At 43.1% G+C, this 8,173-nt stretch overlaps 1 pseudogene; it reads right to left on the bottom strand.

Moving 5' to 3' along the window:
- Positions 1-7,460: 7,460 nt before the first annotated feature.
- On the bottom strand, positions 7,461-7,577 carry LOC124799888 (annotated as a pseudogene).
- Between the last annotated feature and the right edge of the window lie 596 nt (positions 7,578-8,173).

Below are 8,173 nucleotides of genomic sequence, written 5' to 3'. Positions count from 1 at the left end.
CCTTCCCAGAGGGAAATGGGATACACCACTCGAACAGTAGTGAGTCTCACCCAAGAAGCTTTTTATCATACAAGATAGGATGAGTATAGTTTAATCTATGCAGACACCTCGTAAACTTATTCTGGCTATCAAGCAGAAAGCTGAAAAGAAAAGACGCTGTTGAATACCTTTTATGTAGGTGAGTGGCCACATAGGCATAATACTCAACGAGGAAGTAGATGGGCTAACTAAAGAGGCAATGAACATTCCATAAACACACGATTTCAGACATTATGAATTGAAATGAAAGTATCGTTAAATAAGACAAGAATGATAAATCACACGGACTCAATCTAAAAGCAAGGGTCTACTGCACTAACACAAAAACCACGAGGGTATTATCCGATTAAGATCGGTATATGTGAGACACCTGTACAGACAATCAAGCGATTAAAATTACAGAAAAAGTGGATGATTTATTCAAGAGCTCCACAAACTGAGCAAATCAATAATGCGTTGGCCCACCCCCGGCCGTTACGTGAGCAGTTATTTGGCTTCTCATTGATTGACAGAGTTGTTGAATGTCCTCCTGAGGGACGTCGTGCCAATCCTGTCTAATTGGCGCTTTAGATCGTCAAAATCCCGAGTTGATTGGAGGGCCCTGTCCTTGATGCTCCAAACGTTGTCAATTGGGTAGTGATCCGGCGACCTTACTGGTCGAGGTGGGGTTTGGTAATAACCATGAAGTCAAGCTGTAGAAATTCACGCCATGTGCGGTGGTTGGGGGCGGGGGAAGGAGGGGCATTTTTTTCCTGAAATGTAAGCCCAGGATGGCTCGCCTTAAGGGGCAACAAAATGGAGCGTAGAATATCGTCAACGTATTGCTTTGCTGTAAGAATGCCGTGGATGACAACGAAAGGGGTCCTGCTATGAGAAGAAATGGCACCCCAGAACATCACTCCTGGCTGTCAGGCCGCATAGCGGGTGACAGCGGTGTTGGTGTTCCGCCTCTGTTTGGGACGTTTCCAGACACATTTTCTGCCTGAAATTTCATTGACTAGAGTGTAATTGTCATCCGTGATGAGTCACGCTTTGCACTGAGCTGCGATGACTAGCGAAAATGCCTCATACTGACCATATACCGACATAAATAAAATTCCTGCTACGGTGCAATGACTTGCAGTGCGCATCAGGTTCGCTTTGCAACAACTGTCGTTCTGACTACGTCACCGAAGTTATGCGCTGTCGGACTTGGCTGGGTGTACGTCTGGTACTGGTGAGCGCTGTTACCGAGCGGGGTACACTCAACCCGTGTGAGGCCAACTGAGGAGCTACTCGAATGAAAAGTCGGTTGAGGGTGACAAGGCGGTCGGCCGGTACCAGTGGGCCTTTCCGAAGCCTGTTGGACGGAGTTTAGGGCAGACAGAAAACGTTTCACGACAGATAAAAAATGTAGTTCGGGCTCATCGACTCTTACGACATGCGTAATGAGGCAGCAATCCACTTCCATGCAAATGCACTTAAATGATGTTTAGTGTGACCTAGGGATAGAGAATGATGGTCTGTAGCAGATCTTTCAGCAGTAAACCTTACTTTTTGGCCTGACACTAGCTAGCACTCTTGTTGACCAGATTGTCGTTGGCCAGCGCCTCATCACAAGTGTCCAACATGGTGATCTCTCGAAATAGATGGCTTCTAGCCCGTATGTTTTACATTGGATGTCACAAGCCTTTAGGGCCAAAGTGATACACTAGGTTTCTTTCTATCTTTCTTTGAGTCATCACTCTTCTGACTGGTTTGATGATACTCACCATGAAGTTCTCCCTTGTCACAACATCTTCATGGAAGTTGTATCAACCTGTCGATTCTTCTTACCAGTGTTATCCATATGTTCCTTTGGCCGCCAATACTGCGAAGAACCTCCTCATTCCTTACCTTATAAACCCACCTTTCTTCCAACTATCTACTAAATAGTCTAATTACCCATCTATATCAATTTAAAGTTTAGCAATGGAGTCATTATTTGAAGACTTGTACAACTTTGGGGTTGCAACGTTTCAGTATTTCACAAGGCAGGTGATGCATGAACATCATTACAAATAACATTAAATTAACATCAATGCATAAAAATACACTAGGATTTGCCTGTGTCCCCCAAAAATCGCGTTGGTCATCAAATATATCGCCCAAATGGCAATGGTTCATTTCATTAAGTTGTTTGCTCAAAATTATGTCATTAGTAGCACTAATGGAAAAATATCGCTCAATTTGGTCACTCAGTTATGAAAACCATTTCCGACGCGGAACGATGCGAACGATTTGTGGAGAGCGGAAGGGGTATGGTTCGTTCGGTTCTGAAAGATTTTTTCGGGGGCTTGCTTTAATTCGTCCGAGCCTGCCGCGCCCAACATCCTCCTCCCCCCTCGTTTTCGTCCAGAATCTAGTTACGCTCTTGTAATACTACAATTATGGAAGCTTTTTCAAATATTCTATGACTCTCTCCAATCTGTAATGTTTTTAAGTTGCAGAAACAACGATATAAGAATTATATTTTCGTTACTTTTGTAACAGTATATAATTTGATTTAAGGAATAGTTTTTTTCACGGGCAGATGGTGTTTAATTTTAACGTTGGTTTCTGTAGGATTTCCACAATACGCGTAGTTAAAGGATGTTTGCATCGAAAGGCTGCTAGCGATCGTCATTTTGTACTATGTATCAGTGCATAAAAATGGCTCACTTGTGGAATAGCGGTGTATCATGTCTTCAAGTTTAACTACGACAAAGATGCTCTACTGTGAAATTTCTTATCTGTAATATCCTTGGAACATTGAGTCCAGCCGTTACAACGCTAATGTATTTGTAATAAACCTCATAGAAACGACAACGTACGTCGCACAATATAGAGCAATTTATTATCATCAAACACTGTATAACCATATTATTGTTGTTGCCGTGTTTAGTCCAGAGACTGGTTTGATGCAGCTGTCCATGCTACTCTATCCTATGCCAGCCTCTTCGTCTCCGATTAAATAATGCAACCTACATACTTCTGAATCTGCTTACTGTATTCATTTCTTCGTCGCCCTCTACGATTTTTTCTCTCTGCGCTTCCCTCCAGTACTAAATTGGTGATCCCTTGATGTGTCAGAACATGTCCTGCCAACCGATCCCTTCTTCTAGTCAGGATGTGACACGAATTCCTCTTCTCCCCTATTCTATTCAGTACCCCCGCATTAGTTACGTGATCTACCCAACTAATCTTCGGTACTCTTCTGTAGCACCACATTTCAAAATCTTCTTTTCTCTTCTTGTCTGAACTATTTATTGGCCATGTTTCACTACCATGCGTGGCTACACTCCACACAAACTAAAAAAAAAAAAAAAACAAACCTCCGCCCGAAAAAGCCATGAAGGCCCAACAGTACCGACCGGCCGCCGTGTTATCCTCAGCCCACTGGATGCGGATATGCAGGGGCATGCATCAGGATGCAGGAGGTCGAGGGTTCGATTGTGGATCGAGGCTTATTTGTTTTTATTTGCTAAGAGTAGTCTGCGTGGTGCTGTATTTGACGTCTTAATAGTTGCATAGCGATTATAGTGGGTCTTCTACAAAACATTTGCAATTACGTGCCACGCACACAAAAATGGAAAAACAATCGTTTCCATTGGCCAGCTTTTGAAGAAACCTTTTGCACGTCGTTGGTGTGAATTGTTTCACACTACTGCATTTGCTAGATTTCAAACTTATTTTGTGTGTACCCTCCCCAAACGGTCCCATCGATTAATACGAACTATATTATTCTTGCCAGGTCAGGCGCATTATATTTCTTTAGGGCCTACGTCACCAGCAGGGCTAACAACGTCCTTTCCAAATAATTTCAGTGGGTCCATTCGGGGAGCACGCGCAGAAAAATGGTTTGGAATCTAGCAGACGCAATGGCGCGAAAAAATTCGCATCCACGACGTGCAAAAGCCTTCTTTAAAAGCTGACCAATGAAAACGATTGTACTTCCATTTCTGGGTTCGCAGTACGTAACTGCACTTATTTTGTAGAAGACACTGTTATCGCTGAATGACGATTAAGACGACAGATATCGTACCACGCAAACTACTTTCAGCAAATACAAACAAATAAGCCTCAACCCATAATCGAACCATCGGCCTCTTGCATGCTAACCAAAAACTGCACCAAGTGCAGTTTTTGTCAGCTGACAGAGGTAGTTACCAAAAATGTGATTAGAGTGTTGCCGGATTGCCAGCCCTTAACGTCCATTTACTGCCCGATATAAGCGCAGTATGAAATTTTGTGAGGCATTTTTGTATTTGCAGTATGTGAGGAATCGCGCTGCCAAGTCGGAGTGCGCGAATTTTTCTTCACCCTGTATATATAATAATAATTGCTGAGTAAATATTACATTTTTTTAAGAAAAGCTCTATTTTGTTAAATTTTGTAGACAAAATGCTATTTGTATGATGGTCACCCGGAAACAAATTATGCACTTAAAATTAAAAAATAAATGTGCTTTCAGAATGAATAAAAAACATGGACCTTTCCGAGTTCCTCTTTAACAAATCGGACCCCCCGCCCCCTTTGACAAAAGCCTGGTTCTCGCATTGCATCTGAGCTGGTAACAATGAAGTTTTCTAGAATGGTGGAAAAACGTGTTTGCCGATGTCTTGGAAACATTCTGTTACTGCCGAAAACTTTGAAGAGCTGGCTAACTATTGGTAAGTTGATGTAAATCCGTACTACTGTATGAAGACAAGTCATGATTTGACGTTGTTACCAAATATCTCGAAAATTTCTTGACCGATTTATGTCAGAATTGTACACGATACTCTAATAAACGTTCGGACGGAGATGGGCTACCTATTTCTTAACATATGTGGTGTATAAACACAGTGTGTTCGGAAATTCTCGCTGAAACTTCTAGGACTTGCAGAGGGGAGTGAGTGCATAATATTTTGAATAGGAACCCTTGTCCAGAAACCTACTGTTTGCGTTCTACCGCGGGTTCAGTTCAGATGTTTAACTCATCCAATTCTGCTTCAGGAATTGAATTAGGCGCACTACAATTATTCGGTAACCCGTTCGATAATGAAACATCCATTTCTCACATAAGCACATTTCTTTGTATTATCATTTAAAAATTATGTCTTTACATTATACCAAAATAAAAAAGAACTCACTGTACATACAGAACAGTACCTACGTATTACAACGGCGGCTTGATGTGACGACCATCAATTCTGTTTCAGACATTGTACCTACCGAAGCATGTTCCGGTGCACACTCTCCATATCAAATGGTGTCTCTTCAGTTTCTAGTGCAGCGACCAGAACTGATGCCAGTGAATCTTTCTCTGCCTCTACTGGAGTCTCATTAATTAAACTATACATACGATCCACAAGAAACAGTCCACGCAATGCTGTCTACTCTATTCCACATCACGACAAGCAACTCTGAGACCTTTCTCTTTGCCTCAGCAGAAGTGGACGCGTTACACATCTGTACTGAAACAGTCGTAGAACGGAAATGATACTTTTCCGGACACGGTTTCCCGTTCAAAATATTATGAGCTCACTACCCTCGACACGTCTCAGAAGAAGGTAACGGTAATTTCTGCACACCCTGTATAAATACACTGTATATATGGGAAACGAGTTTAGCAAACATTTCAAAAAGTTCTTGACCGATTTACTTCAAATTTTAACACGATACTCCAACAAACGTTCGGCAGTATATATACAATGAAGCGCCAAAGAAACTGATATATGAATGCGTATTCAAATACAGAGCTATGTAAACAGGCAGAAGACGGCGCTGCGGTCGGCAACACCTGTACAAGGCAATAAGTGTTTGGCGCAGTTGTTGGATCGGTTACTGCTGCTGTAAACTCAGAAGAGTATTCCTGGAGCCACTCTGTAGCAATTTTGGACGTGTCGGGTGTCGCATTGTCCTCCTGGAATTGCCCAAGTCCGCCGGAATGTAAAATGAACATGAATGGATGCGGTTGATCAGACACGATGCTCACGTACATTTCACCTGTCAAAGTCGTATCTAGAAGTATCAGGGGTCCTTCGGCTCCGAAAGCCCATATCGATGATGTTTCGTTGAATGGTTCGCACGCTGACATTTTTTGATGGCCCAGCATTAAAATCTGAAGCAGTTTGCGGAGAGCTGCACATGTCACGTTGAATGATTCTCTTCTGTCGTCGTCGATCCCGTTCTTGCAGGATTTTTTCCCTGCCGCAGTGATGTCGGAGATTTGATATTTTACCCAGTTCCTGATATTCACGGCACACTCGTGAAATGGTCATACGGGAAAATCGCCACTTCATCGCTATCTGGGAGACGCTGTGTCCAATCGCTCGTGCGCCGACTATAACACCACCCTGAAACTCACTTAAACTTTGATAAGCTGCCACTGTAGCAGCAGTAACCGATCGCACAACTGCGTCAGGCACTTGTCGTCTTACATAGGCGGCGCCATCTTATGCCTCTTTACATATCTCTGTAGTTGAATACGGATGCCTATACCAGTTTCTTTGGTGCTTCAGTGTATTTAATGATATGCGGGGTGAGTCACTAACTACTGCCACCAAGAATAACTGCGAAAATATGATAGGAGCTGAAAAGTTTTTGGAACAAAAGTTGCATGGGACAACGGGTGCCATAATATGACGTTGACTTTTAGTTGCTAGGTGGGGTCGTTTCAGAGATATGAAGGTCCACTTTGTTTTTTTAAATGGGATGCTATAGTTTGATACTTATTTTCTGACATCGAGACGAATCCAATAACGTGTAACAATAAGGTCTTTGAATGTCAACGAAGGTCAGAAAGGTGGCATGAACGTCCATTTACAGAATGTGTTCGAAGTGATGACCATTTGTATCTATGCAGTGCTGCAATCTTCTCATCATGGATTGAGTGGTGTTTCTTATCAAATCGACACTTATCGAAGCACGTACTCTGACAATTAACTCTCGCATATCTTCATGTGTACTTGGAACGTTATTATAAACAACATCTTTTACGAACCTTCAGAAGAAAAAATCCAGAGGAGAACGAGCCGGCCACGACCCCATCTCCTCCACGTCAAATTCAACGATTATGAATTGTCCTTCCAGCTCATTTCTAGCCATCAGCGCAAAATGTGCCGGACACCCATCGTGTTGGTACCACATTCTTTTCCTCGTTCCTAAAGGTATTTCTTCCAATAATAGACCTAATGTTTCTTGCAGGAATGTGGTGTACTTCCTACGATTAAGATTTCCTTCGATGAAATAAAGTACTCCGTCTTCATCGGGACCATCCGACCGCCGTATCATCCTTAGCTGAGGATGCGGATAGGAGGGGCGTGTGGTCAGCACACCGCTCTCCCGGTCGTTATGATGGTTTTCTTTGACTGGAGCCTCTACTGTTCGGTCGAGTAGCTCCTCAATTGGCATCACGAGGCTGAGTGCACCCCGAATAATGCCAACAGCGCATGGCGGCTGGATGGTCACCCATCCCAGTGCCGGCCACGCCCAACAGCGCTTAACTTCGGTGATCTCACGGGAACCGGTGTATCCACTGTGGCAAGGCCGTTGCCTCCTTCGATGAAATAGGGGCCTACAATTCTGTCCTCCAGAATGCCACACCACACATTCACCGACCGCGGATTTTTTTGTGCAACTTGCCACAGCAAACATGGATTTTCAGTTGCTCACTAATGCATGTTGTGCAAATTAACATTTTCATGGTTCGAGAATGTAACGTCGCCAGTAAATAAAATCAGATTAATAAGTGTGTCCCTCTGAATCTTTAGTTGGCCCCATCGCCAATGCGATGCATACAACCTGTACCAATTAATTCTTGGTGGAGACTGATATGGTAAGGATGATATTTATGGTGATGCAAAACACGAACAACACTACTCTGGCTCATGCCGGATTCCCTTGCGATTTGACGCGAACTAACACAAGGATCTCGAACCACAGTGGCAAGAGTTCCAATTTCCGTTTCCTCATTCCTAAGTCGGATATGTTTCCGATGCGTTAAGGATCCAGTTGTTCTCAATTTATCATACACATATTTAAATGTACGACGTTTAGGGTGAGTACATGGAGGATATCTTTCAGTGTATAAGTCTCTCGCTCTCACAGAATTTCGCTGGCATTCTCCGTAAATGAGAAGCATATCGACTTG

The sequence above is a fragment of the Schistocerca piceifrons genome, chromosome 5 (assembly GCF_021461385.2).
Source record: "Schistocerca piceifrons isolate TAMUIC-IGC-003096 chromosome 5, iqSchPice1.1, whole genome shotgun sequence".
In the NCBI taxonomy this organism is placed as follows: Eukaryota; Metazoa; Arthropoda; class Insecta; order Orthoptera; family Acrididae; genus Schistocerca; species Schistocerca piceifrons.
This window is presented reverse-complemented; position numbering and strand designations above follow the sequence as displayed.